Source organism: Camellia sinensis, chromosome 12 (genome assembly GCF_055761805.1).
Source record: "Camellia sinensis isolate YWXY chromosome 12, ASM5576180v1, whole genome shotgun sequence".
Classification (NCBI taxonomy): domain Eukaryota; kingdom Viridiplantae; phylum Streptophyta; class Magnoliopsida; order Ericales; family Theaceae; genus Camellia; species Camellia sinensis.
The window spans coordinates 45,569,148-45,592,549 of NC_138972.1; positions in this window are offsets into that span (position 1 = coordinate 45,569,148).

Sequence of the window (23,402 nt, forward strand, 5' to 3'; positions counted from 1 at the left end):
TCAAATTATTTCTGAAACATGTGTGAACTTAGCATACTGTAAACTATTTGTTTTGGTCTCATGTTTATAATGATGAACTACCATGTTTTGCAAAACTGATGTGTATTGATTATTGGGACCATGTGTGTATTTAGTCCAGGGAAATTATTCCACTGTGTGTGGTGACTCTGGCCACTAGGGAACAGATCCGGGTTGGGCCGTGATGACTCTAGTGCTTAACGATTGTAAGGAAAAGACCTTTAAAAACAACTAGGTGACCTTCAATCGGATCGTCTTTGAGAAAAGGCCCAGGTGCCACCCTGAGGATGACTCTTAGTTCGGTATTGGATCCAACGGGGCTTATAGCCTGAGAAATGTGTGGCAGATTATTTGTTTTTATTGGTACCCAGAAAATTATTGGTGTTCATGCTATAATCTGTTTTAAGTGGAAAATGTCGTTTATCATGTTCTTGCGAGACATGAGTATTTTAAGTGTTGAACTGTGGAACCATCTTTTTGAAACATATTGTATTTACCAAACTGTATGCCAATCTAGTTTCTGTGATATATATCTTATTTTGGAATTGAACCCTGTTTTCAAAATTGTATTTACTATCCATGTTGCTACTCACTGAGCTATCAGCTGACTTAGTTGTTTACCATTTCCAGGTGTTAGAAGGACTTAGAGTGGACTCATGGCGTAGCGGGGACTCAATTGCATGGACCTCTAGGGCATTCCTTTAGTTTAGAGTGTTATGTCAAGTTTGTGCATATTTATATTTATTCTTATCGAAGTTCATTTAGGATTATTTTTGATATGTGGGTTGTTTATATCCCATAAGTTTGGATGGCTTTTGATTACGGTTGATTTTGCCGTTTATAATTGTGGCATGTCTGGATTGAGTTTTGGTTATTTATTATTGGACTATTGTTCAGTTGTTCAATGTGATTGGATTCGTGTTTAGGCTTACGTGTGCCTTGGGCTAAGTCCCTGTGGGCCACAGCCGGTCATGCCCGGATTTGGGGTGTGACAAGGAGAGGGCCGGCCATTAGAGAGAGAGAGAAGTGAGAAAAATCTGTGTTTGATCTTGAAGGCTTGGAAATTTGAAGTCCAACTCTAAATTGGACCATAAATTGAAGGAATTGGGCTTCTAGGTAAGCCATTGACTCTTGAATTCATAAATTGAACTTGTAATCTTGTAAGCTCAAAGTTTAATTGTGATCAAGAGCATGATTTAAATTGGTTTTGGTAAGATGTGGTCATGTATGCATAGAATTGCTTCTAAATTGCCATAAGTCGCATAATCTAGCATGTATCATGTCAATTAAGCAAGATTTGAAGTTGGATCATGCATGCAAGCTTGGTTTTGTTGAGCTTTATGAGAATAGGCACTACTTGCATTTTTTGAAATGGGATCGGAGCTAAAAGATTGCATGCATGTTTGATTAATGAATTTATGTGATGTTTGAAAGCTTGAACCATGAGTTTGCAAGAATGTTGATCTATTTTGAAGAAATGTGACCATGATTTTGAGTAATTGGCCTCCTAATACTTATATACTCATGGTATGTAATATGTTTGCATGTTTGGGAACCAAGATTTTGAGTTTGGAACCTTTGGAGGCCGTTTGGAACTCAAGAACACGATTCTGGGTTTTCCAGAATTTTGGTGTCCGCTCGAGCGGGAAAACCGCTGCTCGAGCGTAAATTTCATGCTCCCAGCACTTTTTGCAGAGTTGGATGTCCGCTCGAGCGGGATATTTCACGCTCGAGCGTGATTTTGAGGTAACCAGTACTTTTGCAAGCCTCTTGGGTCCGCTCGAGCGGGGACCTTATTTTCTGAAATTTTGTTCATGCATTCTGTGTTTCGTTTTCCGTTCTCTTTCACTTGTAAGCACTCTTAGGCATATGTTAAGCATTGTAAATGAGTTAATAAGATAAGAATAAAGCCTAAAGAGGAATATGTGAATTAAGGAACAGATTGAATTGTTAATGACCCTTTTGTGTTCATTGAATGTGTAGGGTCAAGCTCCAGGGCGAATCCACAAGCCAATCACTGTGAGTAATATCGATATTTGAAAGCTTAGCAATGTCTAGCTGTTTATTCCCTTATAAGCTTTACGAGTTGCTAACTGGGACTGTGGACAAAAGTCTGACATGAACGAATGAATGGACCGAAGGTCGTTTTGATAGAAATAAATGGACCTAAGGTCGTTTTGACATGAATGAGTGGGCCGAAGGCCATTTTGACACGAATGTATGGGCCGAAGGCCGTTTTGACGTAAACGAATGGACCGAAGGTCGTTTTGACAGACATGAATGGATCGAAGGTCGTTTTGGTAGAAACGAATGGACCGAAAGTCGTTTTGACAGACATGAATGGACCGAAGGTCGTTTTGGTAGAAATGAATGGACCGAAGGTCATTTTGACATATATGAATGGACCTAAGGTCATTTTTGCACGAATTTATAGGCCGAAGGCCATTTTGACGTAAACGATTGGGCCGATCGCCATTTTGACAGAAATGAATGGGCCGAAGGCCGTTTCGACATAAATGAATGGGCCAAAGGCCAGAATGTTTGGAACTACCGTCACTTGATTTGAATTTCGTATAGCTACATATCTGGTAAATAGGAATATGGATTGGGCCAAGGCCGTTTAGAACATGTTGTTCTACATTGTTATGTAACTTCTGTATTTGATTTGATATTATTCACTGGGCTATCGCTCACCCTCATTCATATGTTTGTAGGTGAGCCAAGAGAAGTCCAAACCCAGCCCCAGTGAAGTCTGCTAAGAACAACATGAGTTTTGGAGAGTTAGCCTTGTGTCTCACGCACGAGACCCATTCTTGCCATTTTTGTTATGTATTTATATTTTTTCTTGTTGGCAAGGACTTTATGTATATCTGTATATAGTTTTGATATAGGTTGACTCAGTTTGGATGATCCTGTCTGTAAAGGATTTTATGGTACTGTATTTTGTTGTGGGTTATTAATGTATATGTGTATGGTTTGTCTTAAAGTGCATATAAGCACGGCTCTATGGACGAAGTTTTTAACTATTGCTTCCGTTTGGCCCCTTTACTCTGTTGAGTTATGTCTGTTTTGGTTTGAGGCCGTAGGTAATCTCAGGATTACTGGCCGGTTATGTCCTTAACCCATGAGGGCGGGCTCGGGTCATGACAGAGTGGTATCAGAGCACGAGTTAATAACCCGCACACTTGTCCAAAAAGAGCAATAAGCGTCTAGATGTGATCTAGGATGCATTCATGTGATAAATATAAAGTTGGAAGCATTGGTTTTATGCTTAAATGTTTTGATATGAACAATTATATGTGTAAGTTGTGAACTACCTTGCATTGCAAATTATCTTAATATATGTGCTTCTTAGTATATGCATACTTGTGTACCTTTTGTATGAAATATAATGCATGTTTAATCAGATGGTGAGAACCAGAGGTGATGAGATAGAGGAATCTTCTACTGCCAGACTAGACATAATGGAAAGACTGATTCAGGAAATGGCAGAGACTTTGAGACAGCAACAGGAGTGGCAACAACAGTGGCAGCAACCCAACTCACCGTTACTCTTAAATATTACCTAAGTTCATGTTCTTCAAGGTTTAAAATCACCCAAGACATAGATTCCGATCGAAACTTAACTAAAAATAACTTTAAGATGAAACAGTGTTTTAAACAAGTTTTCCCAATCTATTTGCTAACTTTGAAAATTAAAAAACCCACTCCACGCTATTCGAAAAATTCCAATAACCTCCAGATATAATCTAATATATCTTAAGTTTCAAACCCAATTGGTTTCACTTGATTTGCTTATCAAAATAATTTTCTACAATTTATTATATCCAAACAGGTTGTTTTCTGCAGCACTTTAAAGAAATTGACGGTTCTCTTAATATACACGAGCAATCAATGCAAGGCCAAAAACGTATGAAACTAGACTCGTAACCAGTTCTAATGACACTAATTTGATAATTTTTGGATTTATACCCAAAGAGAACAACACTCCCGAATTTACTGTTTCGGACTGGTTTCCTGGACAGATTTGAATACCTCAATTTATATGGATTTCGACTCCCAAAAATTATGAAACAAATCAGATATGCAATTCAATATGTAATTGATCTACTGTAAAAATTTCAGATTAAAATTCATCCGTTTGATATGGTTTCTTGATTTTTAAAGTTAGCGATTATGTGCAGAATTTTTTGGACTAAGATTCACACCGATTCTTTATACATGAATTTAACTCCTTAGATTTCTTAACAGCATATATATATTCACAAAATACATACACCTATAATCTCTCCATCAATGAATTAAATAACAATATTATTAGGATAAAGAACAAAGAAAGAAGAGAAGAAAACCTAGGAAGCCACACAGCACAACACACCCAAAGCTCTCCTTCTTGGCTACAACAATAATCTTGATGATTGAAAAACCCCTCTCTTTTCTTCATAAACCCACGGCTGCTAGGGTTGCTAGTGTTGTGGAAAACAATTATAACAAGAGTTAAGGTTTGTGTTTATTTTATTTTATACTAGTTGTGGGCACACTTAGGTCAAATAGATAGATAAATATACAAAATACATATATAAGTTACATGCAATTCAAATGGTAAGAGTCTAACTTATTAATTTTGTGGTCTAGAGTTCAAGTCACACCCTCTTCTCTATTTTTTTTTTTTTCATAATAAATCTTGCTTCTCAATCAATGACTTTCACCATAAATTTATTTTAGGTTTAAAATTAATTAAAAGATCCTCCAATAATATTTAATTTGCACTTAAAGATTCATAATAAAATATTTGAGATTTGTAAAATTATTATGTAATTATTTACTTAATTTTTATATTTGGGTTCTCACAAGGAGGCATAGGAAGGTTTCTTTGGAGTAGAGCAATAATCAGGGCTTGGTTTTGCTCGGCCAAGCGGTTAATGCTGTTGGTGAGCTTGGTGAAATATGGTGGTGGGTTATTTAGGTTGGTGTAGACACCCCATTTTTGATCGGCCTTAAGACTCAGACGTCACCGACTGAGCGCTCGGTGATGGTGAATGTTGTGCTCATTCTGAGGTTTCAGAGTCTCGGCTGCGAGCCTTGCCTCCGGACTTCGGGGCTCTTTTGTGCTTTGTCTCGGTTTGCGAACCAGGTCCTGTTTTCTCTGTTTTCTTTTCCTGAAAGGAGGGAGAGGTCTCGTAGACCATCTCTCAGTGGCCGTAGGCTACGTTTCGTGGTCGTAGGCCATTTTTTTCCATTTGGAGACTAGTTTTCGGTTTTCGGAGCCGTCGGCCATGTGCCTCGATTCGGGACCACTTAACTACCTCCATTTGCTCCGATTTTTGGCACACACCTTGTTTCCTCTCTATAGAGGGACATTGTGGCTCGAGAGACCACCTTCGTGGTCGTACACCACCTCCGGTGCCTAACAGCCTGTTTTTAGGGCCCCAGGCCGCGCGTTTTGCCCCCCGAACCCTCGTTTTGCATCGGTTAGGGTTCATTTTTGGGATGGACCCTATTTTCATTGTTAGGAAGGTGGTAGTATAGTGGGAGACTAGAAATTCTTTTGAAAAATATTTTCTCTCTCCTCCAGTCGATTTTCTTGACAGAAAGCCGGTTTTTCCCACTTTTGGATCACAATTTCTGGTCTCCCATACCAGCATTGTGTTGTACTCACCTGGGAGGCCACCAATATGGGTAGGCCGACCAGCTTTTCTTTTTCACCCTTTTGAACCTTGCTAGAAAGTTGGTTTTTCCCTCTCCTGGGTCGCTTTTTCTGGTTTTTCACCCTACAGCTGTATTCTACTCATCTGGGAGGCCACCTTTCTGGTATGGCCGACCAGAAATTCACCTTGACCCTTTTGAACCCTGGTCGGCCGACCACTTGAGGAGATTTTGACCCACTGTCCGAGATTTTGACCCTCTTTTTGATCCTTTTTAGTTGGTTTTGACCCCCTTGCTTAGCTTCTTGGAGAAGCTTGACTCTTTTGTCAAGCTTCTTGAGAAAGCTTGACCCTTTTGGTCTAGCTTCCTCAATAAGCTTGACGCTTTAGGTCAAGCTTCTTTGAGAAGCTTTGAACCCCTCTTGAGGCTTCTCCAAGAAGCCTTATCCCTTCTCCTCTATAAAACCAATCCTCCATCTCCATTTGCAAGGGTTAGAAAAAACCAGCTGAGGCATATACATACAACTCTCCATATCTCTCTCATCCAAGCTCAAAACACCTTGGTTCTTGGTCATTTACACTACACCTCATAGCCTACCACCTCCACCATCCATTCCAGCACTTTGGAACTAATTTGCAGGGGTTGAAGGTTTACCAACTTGGTCCAGAAGTTGCTGCATTGCTGTGCTACAAGGGTAAGTCTCCATTTCCCCTTTTCTTGCATTATTTTGCTCCATAGCTTAGCCCTATTTTCAAGCATTTATGGGTTTTGTTATAAACTGTAAAGTGTCTTATTTTGAGCTCCTCTTGAAGTTTTATTAAGGATACTTTTCTGTTTGAGGTCTCCTACATCCTTGTATGCTTCATCTCTCTTTTAGGGCTTATTTTGCATGATATCTTAGCCTTACTTGCAAGCATTTTCGAGATTTTCCATGAACTAAAAAAAGTCTTATTTTGAGCCCCTCTTGAAGTTTGATTGTGGTCATTTTTTTCTTTGGAGTCATCTTCCTCTTGGCATGCTTCATTTCCTCATGATTAGGGCTATGCATTAGAGCATTCGCATTGGCCTTGGTTTGGCCTCTTAGCCACTGAAATCCAGTGGCTTAGATGTGTTTTTGAGAGCTAAAATCAGAGGGGGGTGACCCCCTCTCTCCTTGTCTTGTTTGTTGGCCCTTTTGGCCTTCCAAAGGGCCCCTTACTTTCATGTTGTGAAGTCACTTTTTAGGCCCAATTTGGTGAGTTTCAAGGTCTGCCTTAGCTCTGTCCAGAGCCTCTTTGACCATATTTTGTGTCCCTCATGCGTGTGTGGAACAATCCTCCTCAAGGCCTTTTAAGAGGACCTTTCATTGCATGCTTCCTTGACCCATTTCAGGGCCTTTTTGGTGAGTTTTAGGGCTTTCATAATTGATTTCCAGAGTTGGTTTTGCCATGTTAAGTGTTCTTGTTGTATGTGTTGAGTAACCCCTTGCATGGCCCTCCAAAGGAGCTCATCATTTTTGCATGCATTGGATGCATTTCAGTGGTTATTTGGGGTTTATTTGACATGCCATGTTACTGTTTTGGGCTGGTTTGGTGACCTCTCTTATGCTTCATATACATGCCATGTAAACAATGCTTACTAGCCTAGGTTGCATGTTGTTTTAGCCCTTAATGTTAGCACTTTTGGGCCATGCTTGGAACTGATGTTGTGCTTATTTTGGACTACCTTGGCTCTATTTTCGTGCCTCATGGCCAAATAATGCTTGCTCTGCATACTTGTGGTTCAATGCATTTGTCTAGTTTTAAGTTTCGGGGCCTCTTTCATGCATTGGGTTCCATATTTCCCTGATTCGGGACCATTGCGCATCATATTTCAGTGCTGGAAATTGCATGTTTGTATGCCATCTTTCATCCCTTGCCATGCTTTGGTAGAGTGGCATTTGATGCCTTAGGTTCGGTCCTCAGTATTCGTGCATGTGTGCACGTATTTCGGTTGTCTCATTTTCATCTAATGGCCACTGATGTGAGTGTGGTTGAGGTCCACTCATGTTGGTGTAAGTCCATCATGCATTGTGTATGCCATTTCAGTTCATAGCATTGCGTATGCCAGGTTGCATGTTAGAGCATTGTGTATGCCATGTTACATCGAGCATTGTGTATGCCATTTCATAGTATTGCGTATGCTAGGTTGTATGTTAGTCGCATTGTGTATGCCATCTCATCTGCATCGTGTTTGGGATAGGAGTTAGCCCAAGCACGGGAAACGAGGGACGTTTCGTACTCCGAGTGACGGAACGTGTCTCAATTCCTGGTCACCAACACTCCGGATTACCCATGATGGAGTTTAGGTCTTGTTGTGTTTTCATGTGCATTCATTTCACATCGAGTTGTGCAATTCGACTCCTCGGCCATCATGCATCGAGATGCGTGATTGGTGGCACGAGGATCGAGGACTACACTCCCTGAAGAGTAGTCTTGCATACATATGTGAAAATACTTTGCCATGCCCCTTTCTTGCTCTCTGTTGCAGCAAATCAGAAATCAACAGCCTGCTGGAGCTTCGCACAACATGCCGGGATTAAGTGTAAACAGAGGCGAATCGGGGCATCGCAATGGATTTCCGCACAAGGCAACTCGAACATGCATCATTCATCATTCGGAACAGAGCTAAGGCGGTCCATAGCTTGCATGCTAATTTATCCGCTTTCCTAGTTAAGTTGTTAATAATTAGGATTTTGTACTTATTCAGACTGTAATTATTCATTCGAACTGTAATTATTCATTCAGATTGTATTATTTATTCGGACCCTCCGAGCGAGGGCAGAATTGTAATAAGTTTGTGTGCGTGTGATGCATGTCTTCCAACCCCCACTTCTTTTCCCCTTTTATTTACCAGCTTATGATGGTTAGATTAGGGCATGTTTCAGTTAGCATACTTATGATCGCATGTTTGCATCATTCATCTGTATTACATGCACCGGCTCGGCGTATCATACTAACTGCATTTGTATTTTAATTCCAAATTGAATACGTCTTAGCTGCAGCATCATCATACGTCATCTTAGAATAGCTGAGCCTATCTTAGTTGCATTCCTGTATGTATTGCATTAGGCATTTCTCTGTAGTTAGGATCATGCATGGATTTCTAACATAGCTTCTGTTTTGGCTTAGAGTACTCGGTAAGTGTTTATGCTTTAGCATCCTTGCATGTGTGTGAGTGAGTGCCATGATAGCATGCTTACCATGAGGCTAATTGCTTATGTGATATATCTGCCTGAATGCCTGTGGGTGAAGGTTGGATTATCTGAATTGGAATAATGCATTGACCATGAGTTTTAAGCCCACTAGATAGTGGCAAAGCCATGTTTTCTAAGCCCACCCGAGGGTGGCAAAATCTGCATTTTAAGCCTACTTGCGAGTAGCAAACCGCTTTCAAAAACAAACATGAAGTGTGTTGTTCCAATTCAGGCGACCTAGTCTATACTTTTGTGCTGTGTGCATCACATAGTAAATCTAGGTTAATAACCGGAATAAGTGCACATAATGTTTTCAAAACTCGATATCATGGTTAGTAGAGGCCGATCTTTGATCGGGCGAGCGGGGGTGCTCACGAAGTGTCCTTCCCCAATCGTACCCAAGTTCCCGAGCCGAGGCAACTTTGGTGATAACAGACAGGTGGCCGTAGGCAACGAGTCAGGGTTTCCTAAATTTTCCAAAATAAAATATTTAGGTGGCGACTCTGTATCTGGCAAAGCAGTCCATGTTTGGCACTTCTTTCAAAGAAATTTATTTTCAAAAACGATTTGCCGGATTTGGACTCTTTGATGATTCATTGGTCTTGCATTGCACTCTGCGAGATTAGATACAGGACCGTGACATTGAGTCCTAAGCTGTAGTGAGCCCAAATGAACAAAACGGGGGATTTCCCTCGGGACGTTCGGGGACGTCTACTGTTTCTGGCAACTCTGCTGGGGATTTAGAGAACTTGACTCAAACTCATGATATCTTGTTTTGATTACACTTATGTTGTTTCTTTGCATTGCATTTGCATTGGTGCGCCTAGGACACCGTATTTGCCGTATGCTATTCCTGAACGGTTTGCCGAAGGCTCGCTTCGAGAAGCGTGCCATAAGGCTGACCGGTTGCGAGCTCTGCCACGACAGGAACACAAACCCCGATTTTACCGGAGCACCCTTTTTGACCATTCGACCTAGTGCATATTCGGAATCCATAGTGACCATTCCAAGCTAGGACAGGTTGCTTACCCGATCATAGGTTGTTTGAAACCTCTGCGTGCATAGTGAAACCCTAGCTCCTGACAAAATAGGACAGGGAAACCCTACCCCAACATAGGGGTGTTTTGGCTCTCACTTGTTTGTTATGTGCTTTAGAGTTGGCCTCTACAGGAATGCATGTATCAGTTTACAAGTTTGAGTATCAGGCCTGTGGGCATCAGGATCAGTATTTGGGGAATCAGTTTTACCTGAGGCTATCAGTTTATAGGCAGAATTTTGGGCAGAATTCTGTAGGGGGCACAGTCATTCAGCTTTGCTCATATGGGTTATGATGAAATCAGGCTGAGATGTCCTCTATTTTCCCTTTTGCTAGCGGTAGTCTTGGAACCATAGCTTCAGAAGGCTCCGATATCCCCTGAGGTTCATCGGACTTGTGCTGATAGACTTTGTCAGGTTAGAGATTCAGTTCAAGGGCAATCAGTGTTCCTTTGCCAGAGGCAGGGTATAAGGGCCAGTCAGGCACAAATCATCAGTTCAGTAGTTACCAGATCAGTGGCCCTTATCCACCCCACTAGTAAATAGTTGGGCCGAGGTCTCAGTTTTCACCACAGGGATAGATATACCAGTCAGTCAGCCAGAACATGGCATGGATGGAGGAAATGATGCATCAACTCCAAGAGAGCATGAAAACCATGCAGCAGGATACTGCTCGTCAAGTAGAATTTGCCAAACAGCAGGCTGAGATCATGGCCCAACAGGCAGACTTAATTGCCCGGCTGCAGCAGCGAACAGGAGCATCTTCTTCACATCAGGCTCCTCTCCTACCTAGAGTTCCAACACTTGGGGAGACAGTTAATGTCCAGGAAGATACGGACATGCTGATAGGGCCACCTCCGCCCCCGATCCTACCCCAGCTATCTAAAGCACTGATCAACCTGCCGGATTCACCCTTTGAGTTCGAGTTATACCCTACAGCGCTGAAGGTGAGCAAGCTGGAAAAGATGTTCAAGAAATCTCAGGGAGTAAAGTCCATTCCAGACATTGAGGACGGATACATCGACTCAGCCGTGACGCTGCCAGATCGGTTTAAGATACCACAAATTGACCGTTTTGACGGATCCGGGGATCCCATGGTACATCTACGGTTGTTCTCAGACATACTACGGCTGATGGGCCTCACTAGATTACAGAAACTTTCATTATTTGGCCGGACCCTGTCAGGTGTGGCGGCCATCTGGTAGGGAAAATTGGAAGATGATGTCAAGAGGAATTGGGATGAGATGGCCGAGGCCTTCGTTGCACAATACTCATATAACACGTAAATCGAGATTACGACCCATGATCTTGAGATGACGACGTAGGAGCCTAAGGAGAGCTTCTCAGAATTCGTGGCCCGCTAGAGGGCCAAAGCCTCAATGATGGCCATTAGGCCAACGGATAAGGATCAAATACGGATGGTTGTGCGCAACCTCCAGCCCAAACTAATGCAGAAAATGATCATGCTCCCTTTCCCTACCTTTTTAGATTTGCATGAGATGGGAGTACAGATCAAGGATGCCATGAAGCAGGGCCTTATTGACCAGGAGAAGGAGCAGCCTAGGTGGCCGTTTTCCCGCAGTTCGAATGCGACCACCGGCAGTGATGCAGCTGCAAGATCTTCTGAAGTGGGCATGGTTACCACCACCACATCAAAAAAAGCTACCCCATTCACCGGTGCGTCCGGAAGTAGCTCACAGAAAACCAAATATCCATCTCGAGTCAAGAGGGTTTTTACCCCACTTTATATGCCTTTGTCAAAGGCTCTAGAGGTCTTAATCCGGAAAGGACATTTGAAACCATTGGAACAACGGCCTTTACCTAATCCTCTCCCTCCAAAGCATGACCAGACTAAGTACTGTGCGTACCATCAACAAACCGGTCATGAGACTGATAGCTGCTTTCGTCGGCGCCATGATGTACCAGATTTGTTTGACAACAAGGTCATTGCCGCACCAATCTAGCAAAGTCTATCGTCATTGGATCAGTGAACTTGTGGGGAATAATGTGATTATGTGATCAGGGAATGACCCACCTGCGGGCGGCACTTAGTTTACTTCAGAGGTGGCGTATGGCACGCACTGTTTTAAGCATTTCTGAATGTTGGTTTTTGAACTTTCTGACTCGGGTATTGAGTCAGTTTTGTTATGTCGTTTAGAGTCTGTCCTGTTGTATAGAGTCAGTCTTTTCATACTGAGTCAGTTGGGTCTGTCTTGTTGTATCGAGTCAGTCCTGTTTTGTTAAAGTCGGGTGATTTCGAGGATGTTACCTCGGATATCATTATTTTGTTTTGTGTTTGCTTTTTCGCTTTCTTTTGAGTCTGTTTCTGTCGGGGAGCCAGTTACACCAGAAGATCTAATTGAAACAGCTGTGGTTTTCATGCTTTTGTGCTTGTTTCTGCTTTGAGCCTGTTATGCCAGCAAATTTGAATGGAACAGCAGTGATTTTTCACACTCTTGTGTTTGCTTCTGCCGTGTGCTAGTTGTGCTAGAAGTTCTGAATGAGATGGCAGTATTTGACTAAAAACTTTGTCTTTTCTGTGCCTTGAAGTCATTGCATCGACCTAAGTTTTTCAAAACTTTTTGAACACTGTGGTAAAAACGAAGAGGAAGGAATTCCTCGGGATTTGCAAAATTTTTTGATCAATTGAGAGAAAGAGAGGCATGCTAAGCCCTTAATGATTGAAATCATGTTTGTTAACATGAGCACTGAGAAGGACCCTGGCTTGATCCAGATTGGTTCCACACTATCTTCAACGCGAGCGATTTGTCACTTTCTTAAAAACTTTCAAAAACAAAATGTTTTGCGCAGTCCTGCAAAGACCTGTGTGGAATCACTCTTGAGATTGTGCAGCTTAGGATCGCTCTCAGCCCCGAGACTCAATCCCTCACTTTCAAACTTTGAACTTGAATTCAGAATGTTCAAATGGTCAACTACAATGTGAGGCCTGTGTGGCCAGATTCGAAGCAACCCGTGAATCAATGGCAAGAAAAGTCAGATCTAGAAGATCAAATGTCATCAAAGGAAGCTTGCAAAGCTAGATCAGAAACACCTCTCGAACTAGGGGCAAAAATGTCAAAGGTGCTCGAAATGTCAAAAAAATTGGGATGTTTCTTAAGATAACAAAGATCGGCGAGAATGCCAAATCCTAGAATGGGGGAAAGAAGAAAGAATTGCCGAAAGATAACCGAGTTCCTACCCACAACACTAGGGGCAAATTCAGCCCCCATTGGATGGACTCCTGCATCGTCAGCGGACAGCAGTCATTCTCTTGGATTCAGATGACTTCAGGATCTCAAAACCATTTGACATGGACAAAGTTACACTTTTACCCTTGAGAGGCTCGCTGGGCCAAAAACTCGAAAGGGCGACCCAGGCAAAAGTTAGAGCAAGAAAAAGAACAAAAAGAACAAAAAAATGCAAAGAATGAAAAAAAGAGAAAAGAAAAGAAAAAAAAGGAAAAAGATGAAAAAAAAGAAAAGAATTGAAAAGAAAAAAAAACAAAGCTCGCAAGATTGAAAACCCAGAAGGGCGGCGTTGGCAAAAGTTAGAGTGCAAAAGGAGAGGTTAATACCCGAGTGTACCTTAACCCCGAAATACGTAAGGCTTGATTCCCATGTTTGGGATACGTAGGCAACTTCATTCTGAAGTCCAGCCATAAACACTTCCAAATTAATTGTGTCCATGTAATGGTTTGGATCATCTTTGTCATTTTTGTATCCATGAGTTCGGTTGGGACATTCATTGTGAGGGCTAATTACAAAGTGCTGCGGTGCTATTCAAACAAGGGGCAACTTTCCGTTGCCATACAATGCGCTGCGGTGCCATTCAAACAAGGGGGAACTTTCCGTTGCCATGCAGTGCCATTTCAACAAGGGGCAATTTTCCATTGCTATGGATCTGAGGTTGTGCATCTCAAGAGTAAGTTCTGTGCTCGTTGAGCAGTGGCTGTTTGCCAAAACAGTTTTTGAGAATTTTTACTGAGGTTGACTAATTTCTCGAAAATTATTTCATTTTCCAAAACTGGACCATTTCTTGGACCCAAAAAAGGAAAATTTTAAGTGCTCACAAACTAACTTGCATGATTTTTGAATCAGAAAAGTTGAACATGCATGTTAATCTAACTCTCATATTGGTCAAAATTGTTTTCGTAGAAAGCCAAAACAAAAAATGGTCAAAATGATGAACTAGGGGCGCAGTTGAGTTAGGTGTTCTGTCTTTTCCCCATTGTCACCACACTTGCCAAGAAGGGCACTCTATTTGCTAGAAAGAGCACAACTGAAGGTAACAGCAAATACCGAAAGCTCTCAACATCCTCCGTGCAACGAGGTATCAAGCCAAGTGCGAAGCACGAATTGGAATGGAACAAGATACTCCACTTCCTCATCTGGACAGATTTGATCACGTCCAAACTCCCCAGCAGAACATCGTCAACTGATGCCAGCTTCAAATCTGCTGCACATCGTATCGCAACTTCTCTGTGGGGAAGTTCATTGTTGTGAGCAAAAGAGAAAGAATTTAGCAGAATGCTAGGGGCAAGAGCCCGCAACTTCTTGTTTATCCATCAACCACCCAGAGGAGGGATTAAAAATGAGAGATTGAAGAATAGAGAGATGTACGTTGAGAGAAAAAGCAAGAAAAGGGGTTTTTCAGAAAAACAGAGCATGAGGGCCGAGTGACGTGAGAATCACAAATGAGAAAGGGTGGGAAATAATACCCAGAGAAACTGGCTACTCGCGCACCGAGAGGTCTCTTGCCTTTGTAACACATCCGAGTGTTGTGTTTGTGTCTTTGTTTGTCTCGACTCTTGTTTCGAGTCGTTTTGAGTGTCAACGGATGTGTTTAGGTTGTTTTATCTTTTGCTTTCCGTTGTTGAGTCATTTTTGCTATGGTCAGTCGTAGGCTCAATACCCGGTCGAGAACTCATCTCTCAATTTCAAAAAATAAAATCATTTTGCACTCCGAGTGCCGTGCCGTTCTCCACATCTGTGCAAAACAAGATTCGTTCTTTCGTAAAACCACAGGGCTCAACCCAGGTCATGTCAGAACAGTAAAACCAGGACCTATTTGAAGCTATATGGGTTCCAGACTACAAAGAAAAAGAAAAGAGGGAAAATGTCGAGTATCTGAGTTTGTTTCAACTTCAGTAAGTTCCGAGACTACATTCCGCGTGTACCTCTTCAGGTCTTGCCAATGCTCCGAAGTATGAGTGTGCCTCTACCTCAAGCTCAAGATCAAGTCTGCTTCAAGTCAGAATGGCGATTAGAAGTGCTCTCCCTGAGTACCATTCCCTGCCAGAGGCATCTCTGCTGTGTTCGCAATGAGTTCCTAGGAGACCAACTGCGACGGTGGAAACTAGAGTTCGAATGGCTGTTGCCTAGAACGCAAATGTTCAGGATTTTGCGAGACTAAAGTCTGGTTTAAATACCCAGAGGCGTGTCCTCAGCTTGAAATCTGTATGGAAGCCCCATAGGTTGAGATAGCATGTATGCACCTCAATTCTGGATACTGAACCAACCTAGTCTGTCGCCCCGTTGGAGAATAGGGAAAGTTGTGAATATGATCAGGAAGAAAGGCAACATCCAAAGTGTTCTACGTGAAGAACCCTTGTCAGTATTTCAGAGCCTTTGTACTGTGAGTTGAGGGTAAAGTGTTCGAAGAGCACAAGGGGAGATCCCCGTCGGAGAAGAGCGGTTCACCGCCACTCACCTTATGAGGTGCTTTCTAAAGCGCCGCTTTGTCCATTTATTGCTTTCCTTAAGCATCATGCATTGTAATGCATTGTACCTATCAAATTTCTTTCTCAGTCATGCACGATATTGTATGTACGGTTCATTCAAAGAAGTTCCGTTTAAGATCATTTATTTAGTGTATCAATCACACTTCATTCACTTAGTGTATCAATTACACTATAATTTATTTAGTGTATCAATCACACTTCATTCACTTTGTGTATCTATTACACTCTCACTCATTTAGTGTATCAATTACACTTCATTCATTTAGTGTATCAATCACACTTTATTTATTTAGTATATCTATCATTCACTTCGTGTTCACATTTAGTATACCAATCATACTTTGTTCACTAAGTGCATCTATCACACTTCGTGTTCACATTTAGTATATCAATCATACTTTGTTCACTAAGTGCATCTATCACACTTCGTGTTCACATTTAGTATGTCAATCATACCTTGTTCACTTAGTGCATCTATCACACTTCGTGTTCACATTTAGTATATCTATTATACCTTGTTCACTTAGTGCATCTATCACACTTCGTGTTCACATTTAGTATATCTATCATACTTTGTTCACTAAGTGCATCTATCACACTCCGTGCTCACATTTAGTATATCTATCTTACTTTGTTCACTAAGTGCATCTATCACACTTCGTGTTCACATTTAGTATATCAATCATACCTTGTTCACTTAGTGCATCTATCACACTTCGTGTTCACATTTAGAATATCAATCATACCTTGTTCATTTAGTGCATCTATCACACTTCGTGTTCACATTTAGTATATCTATCATATTTTGTTCACTAAGTGCATCTATCACACTTCGTGTTCACCTTTAGTATATCTATCATACTTTGTTCACTTAGTGCATCTATCACACTTCGTGTTCACCTTTAGTATATCTATCATACTTTGTTCACTAAGTGCATCTATCACACTTCGTGTTCACATTTAGTATATCAATCATACTTTGTTCATTAAGTGCATCTATCACACTTCGTGTTCACATTTAGTATATCAATTATACTTTGTTCACTAAGTGCATCTATCACACTTTGTGTTCACCTTTTTGTGTATCGATCACACTATGTCCGCTTTGTGTATCTATCACACATGCTCACTTTGTGTATCTATCACACGCTCGCTTTGTGTATCTATCACACATGCACACTTTATTTGCAGTGAGAATTGCAGTAATTCTCTTACACCCTTTCTGCATGTAATTTAGTTAGATTTGTGTATGCTTGCTTAAAACTGTTGCATGTCTAGCTTCATTACAGCTTGCTGCTTTGCATGATCATGAGTTACGTCCGACTTTGTGCATATCATTCTGCATTTTGCCCCGTCTACGGGCATGCCTGCGTGCACATCTTTGTTTATCTCGTCTGTTTGTCTAAGTCTTTGGTCTTGTCAAAAATGGGTCATCTCTGGGCTTTGACATTCACTCCCGTCAATTACGGCTTCCGAGTTCTGTCAAAGAGGGGCAACTGTAGACATCCCATTTTTGACTGGCCTTAAGACTCAGACGTCACCAGCTGAGCGCTCGGTGATGGTGCATGTTGTGCTCGTTCTGAGGTTTCAGAGTCTCGGCTGCGAGCCTTGCTTCCGGACTTCGGGACTCTTTCATGCTTTGCCTCGGTTTGCGAACTAGGTCCTGTTTTCTCTATTTTCTTTTCCCGAAGGGAGGGAGAGGTCTCGTAGACCATCTCTCAGTGGCCGTAGGCTACGTTTCATGGTCGTAGGCCATTTTTTTTCGTTTGGAGACCAGTTTTCGATTTTCGGAGCCGTCGGCCGTGTGCCTCGATTCGGGACCGCTTAACTACCTCCGTTTGCTCCAATTTTTGGCACACGCCTTGTTTCCTCTCTATAGAGGGACACTGTGGCCCGAGGGACCACCTTCGTCGTCGTACGCCACCTCTGGTGCCTAACAGCCTATTTTCGGGGCCCCAGGCCGCGCGTTTTGGCCCCCGAACCCTCATTTTGCATCGGTTAGGGTTCATTTTTGGCATGGACCCTATTTTCATTGTTAGGAAGGTGGTAGTATAGTGGGAGACCAGAAATTCTTTTGAAAAATATTTTCTCTGTCCTCCAGCTGGTTTTCTTGACAGAAAGCTGGTTTTTCCCACTTTTGAATCACAATTTCTGGTCTCCCATACCAGCATTGTGTTGTACTCACCTGGGAGGCCACCAATATGGGTAGGCCGACCAGCTTTTCTTCTTGACCCTTTTGAACCTTACTAGAAAGCTGGTTTTTCCCTCCCTGGGTCACTTTTCTGGTTTTTCATCCTGTAGCTGTATTCTACTCATCTAGGAGGCCACCTTTCTGGTATGGCCGACCAGAAATTCAACTTGACCCTTTTGAACCCTGGTTGGCCGACCAGGGCATGTGGTCGGCCGACCACTTGAACTGGTCGGCCACCTTCCTCCTTTTTGGCCTTCTCAAGTGCTTCACAGCTGTGCCAGCTGTGAAGCATTTGACCCACTATTCGAGAATTTGACCCTCTTTTTGATCCTTTTTAGTTGGTTTTGACCCCCTTGCTTAGGTTTTTGGAGAAGCTTGACTCTTTTGTCAAGCTTATTGAGAAAGCTTGACCCTTTTGGTCTAGCTTCCTCAAGAAGCTTGACCATTTTGGTCAAGCTTCTTTGAGAAGCTTTGAACCCCTCTTGAGGCTTCTCCAGGAAGCCTTATCCCTTCTCCTCTATGAAACCAAGCCTCCATCTCCATTTTCAAGGGTTAGAAAAAATCAGCTGAGGCATATACGTACAACTCTCCATATCTCTCTCATCCAAGCTCAAAACACCCTGGTTCTTGGTCATTTACACTACACCTCATAGCCTACCACCTCCACCATCTATTCCAGCACTTTGGGACCGATTTGCAGGGGTTGAAGGTTCACCAACTTGGTCCAGAAGTTGCTGCATTACTGTGCTACAAGGGTAAGTCTCCATTTCCCCCTTTCTTGCATTATTTTGCTCCATAGCTTAGCCCTACTTGCAAGCATTTATGGGTTTTGTTATAAACTGTAAAATGTCTTATTTTGAGCTCCTCTTGAAGTTTTATTAAGGATACTTTTCTGTTTGAGGTCTCCTACATCCTTGTATGCTTCATCTATCTTTTAGGGCTTATTTTGCATGATATCTTAGCCTTACTTGCAAGCATTTTCGAGATCTTCCATGAACTAAAAAAAGTCTTATTTTGAGCCCCTCTTGAAGTTTGATTCAGGTCATTTTTCTGTTAGGAGTCATCTTCCTCTTGGCATGCTTCATTTCCTCATGATTAGGGCTATGCATTAGAGCATTCGCATTGGCCTTGGTTTGGCCTCTTAGCCACTGAAATCCAGTGGCTTAGATGTGTTTTTGAGAGCTAAAATCAGAGGGGGGTGACCCCCTCTCTCCTTGTCTTGTTTGTTGGCCCTTTTGGCCTTCCAAAAGGCCCCTTACTTTCATGTTGTGAAGTCACTTTTTAGGCCCAATTTGGTGAGTTTCAAGGTCTGCCTTAGCTCTGTCCGGAGCCTCTTTGACCATATTTTGTGTCCCTCATGCGTGTGTGGAACAATCCTCCTCAAGGCCTTTCAAGAGGACCTTTCATTGCATGCTTCCTTGACCTATTTCAGGGCCTTTTTGGTGAGTTTTAGGGCTGTCATAATTGATTTCCAAAGTTGGTTTTGCCATGTTAGGTGTTCTTGTTGTATGTGTTGAGTAACCCCTTGCATGGCCCTCCAAAGGAGCTCATCGTTTTTCCATGCATTGGATGCATTTCAGTGGTTATTTGGGGTTTATTTGACATGCCATGTTACTGTTTTGGGCTGGTTTGGTAACCTCTCCTATGCTTCATATACATGCCATGTAAACCATGCTTACTAGCCTAGGTTGCATGTTGTTTTAGCCCTTCATGTTAGCATTTTTGGGCCATGCTTGGAACTGATGTTGTGCTTATTTTGGACTACCTTGGCTCTATTTTCGTGCCTCATGGCCAAATAATGCTTGCTCTGCATACTTGTGGTTCAATGCATTTGTCTAGTTTTGAGTTTTGGGGCCTCTTTCATGCATTGGGTTCCATATTTCCCTGATTCGGGACCATTGCGCATCATATTTCAGTGCTGGAAATTGCATGTTTGTATGCCATCTTTCATCCCTTGCCATGCTTTGGTAGAGTGGCATTTGATGCCTTAGGTTCGGTCCTCGCTATTCGTGCATGTGTGCACGCATTTCGGTTGTCTCATTTTCATTTAATGGCCACTGATGTGAGTGTGGCTGAGGTCCACTCATGTTGGTGTAAGTCCATCATGCATTGTGTATGCCATTTCAGTTCATAGCATTGCGTATGCTAGGTTGCATGTTAGAGCATTGTGTATGCCATGTTACATCGAGCATTGTGTATGCCATTTCATAGTATTGCGTATGCTAGGTTGTATGTTAGATGCATTGTGTATGCCATCTCATTTGCATTGTGTTTGGGATAAGAGTTAGCCCAAGCACGGAAAACGAGGGACGTTTCGTACTCCGAGTGACGGAACGTGTCTCAATTCCCGGTCGCCGACACTTCGGATTACCCATGATGGAGTTAAGGTCTTGTTGTGTTTTCATGTGCATTCATTTCACATTGAGTCATGCAATTCGACTCCTCGGCCATCATGCATCGAGATACGTGATTGGTGGCACGAGGATCAAGGACTACACTCCCTGAAGAGTAGTCATGCATACATATGTGAAAATACTTTGCCATGCCCCTTTCTTGCTCTCTGTTGCAGCAAATCGGAAATCAACAGCCTTCTTGAGCTTCGCACAACATTCCGAGATTAAGTGTAAACAGAGGCGAATCGGGGCATCGCAATGGATTTCCGCACAAGGCAACTCGAACATGCATCATTCATCATTCAGAACAGAGCTGAGGCGGTCCATAGCTTGCATGCTAATTTATCCGCTTTCCTATCTAAGTTGTTAATTAATTAGTATTTTGTACTTATTCGAACTGTAATTATTCATTCGGACTGTATTATTTATTCAGACCCTCCGAGCGAGGGCACAACTGTAATAAGTGTGTGTGCATGTGATGTATGTCTTCCAACCCCCACTTTTTTCTCCCTTTTATTTACCAGCTTATGATGGTTAGATTACGTCATGTTTCTGTTAGCATACTTATGATCGCATGCTTGCATCATTCATCTGTATTACATGCACTGGGCTCGGCGCATCATACTAACTGCATTTGTATTTCAATTCCAAATTGAATACGTCTTAGCTGCAGCATCATCATATGTCATCTTAGAATATCCAAGCCTATCTTAGTTGCATTCCTGTATGTGTTGCATTAGGCATTTCTGTATAGTTAGGATCATGCATGGATTTCTAACATAGCTTCTGTTTTGGCTTGGAGTACTCAGTAAGCGTTTATGCTTTAGCATTCTTGCATGTGTGTGAGTGACTGCCATGATAGCATGCTTACCATGAGGCTAATTGCTTATATGATATATCTTCCTGAATGCCTGTGGGTGAAGGTTGGATTATCTGAATTGGAATAATGCATTGACCGTGAGTTTTAAGCCCATTAGATAGTGGCAAAGCCATGATTTCTAAGCCCACCCGAGGGTGGCAAAATCTACATTTTAAGCCTACTTACGAGTAGCAAACCGCTTTCAAAAACAAACATGAAGTGTGTTGTTCCAATTCAGGCGACCCAGTCTATACTTTTGTGCTGTGTGCATCACATAGTACATCTAGGTTAATAACCGAAATAAGAGCATATAATGTTTTCAAAACTCGATATCATAGTTAGTAGAAGCCGATCTTTGATCGGGCGAGTGGGGGTGCTCACGAAGTGACCTTCCCCAATCGTACCCAAGTTCCCGAGCCGAGGCAACTTTGGTGATAACGGACAGGTGGCCTTAGGCAACGAGTCAGGGTTTCCTAAATTCCCCAAAATAAAATATTTAGGTGGCGACTCTCTATCTGGCAAAGCAATCCATGTTTGGCATTTCTTTTAAAAAAATCTGTTTTCAAAAACGATTTGCCGGATTTGGACTCTTTGATGATTCATCGGTCTTGCATTGCATTCTGCGAGATTAGATACAGGACCGTGACATTGAGTCCTGAGCTGTAGTGAGCCCAAATGAACAAAACGGGGGATTTCCCCCGGGATGTTTGGGGATGTCTACAGTTGGGAGGGTCGGCTTGATGATCGAGAACATTGGGGTGAGAAGCCATGGATCTAGTTGTGACCATCCACCTTCACAGGTGGTAGAAGGGAGTTATCGGGAAAGGGTCTCCGGCGACAATGAGCACAACTGGCGCACGAAACAAGAGCCTTTCCCACAGACGGCGCCAACTGATGATACAGCAAGTTCCAGATGGAACGGGTCGGACTAATCCACACTCCTTAAGCCTATGTCCGAATGACCAAACCCACCAGGAAACCTGCACAGAAGTCCAACGGGGAACGGGGAGTCCCCATGCGAACCCTCCGACGAACAAGTTAGAGAGAGAAAAGTGGAATGCATAGATGAATTAGAGATAAAAAAAACTCAACCTTCTTCCTGTCTTCGACGTCCTGCTTATATCCTCTGGTAATTATTTCGTTATCCCTTCCGACCTGTCACCTTGGCTGAATGTCTATGCTCTAGCTTACCTTGTTCATGGTGAAGTCGTTCTGTCCTGACAGAGAGGGGTTATCGTAATAAATGATGCGAGGGCTTCATTAATGGCGATTTGCAGTGGCAATAACTTGACAGGATCTTTGTCTGCTTATGTGGCTTATCCTTTACCAGCCATGTGTCTGAATATTATTGGTTCTTAATGTCATGTTGGCTTCCAGCTGTGTTGGGCCTCGTCAATTGAATTATGTGTTGGGCCCTAAGTTGTAGGCTTGGGTTGTTTATGGTGGACTATAACCTTTATGGGCCTAACCATGTCAATATATATATAAAGAATGATTTGGGGTTAAAGTGAAATTTGAATAAAGTGTGACTGCTTGAACTTAATTAAAATATCTATTTCAAGTGTAGAATTAATAAAATAGTGTTAGGAAAAAGATAATTCGATTGAGCTGCTTCGCTTTGAATTAAAAGGCGAATAATTGAACAAAAACGATGAAAATCGAAAACTAGGGTTTTGAGCAATCTATAATTAAAGAGTTAAACAATTAAAATTAGAGTGGTAGAAATGATTCTAAGATAACGGGGTCGATTAGGATTTGTATGGGTTCGTCCGTGATGCGTTTTCGGTTCTAAGATTAATTTCGTAAATAAATGAGAAGCTGAGGGCTTTTATTATAATAATTCAAAATTAAGTGGGAGTCTTACTAAGATTTACAAAATTTAGGTGTTTCACAAGATCTTTGCTAGGTGAATATTAGAAACGTAATAAATCAAATGTCATTTACTAAATTAACCACACAGAGCTTATGTTTATTCACATATATATAGCATCAATTTACATGACTATAGATAAGTGCAGAAAGGTGATAACCACTACCAAGATCATAACAGAATGTAACAAATATAAAATACAACTTTATCTGATTATGGAAGTATATCCAATAGTGAAGAAAATATAAGAAACATAACAAAAGATACATGGGAAAGACTATTGTACACACCCTATACACCCTATGCACCTCATAAATAAAGAAGAAAATAACATAATTTCATATCTTCTGAGTCATAACTTAAAAAAAAAAAAAAAAAAAAGTCAAAACCAAATGACACATGAGGCATAACCAAAAATCTCATGAGTCATAACTAA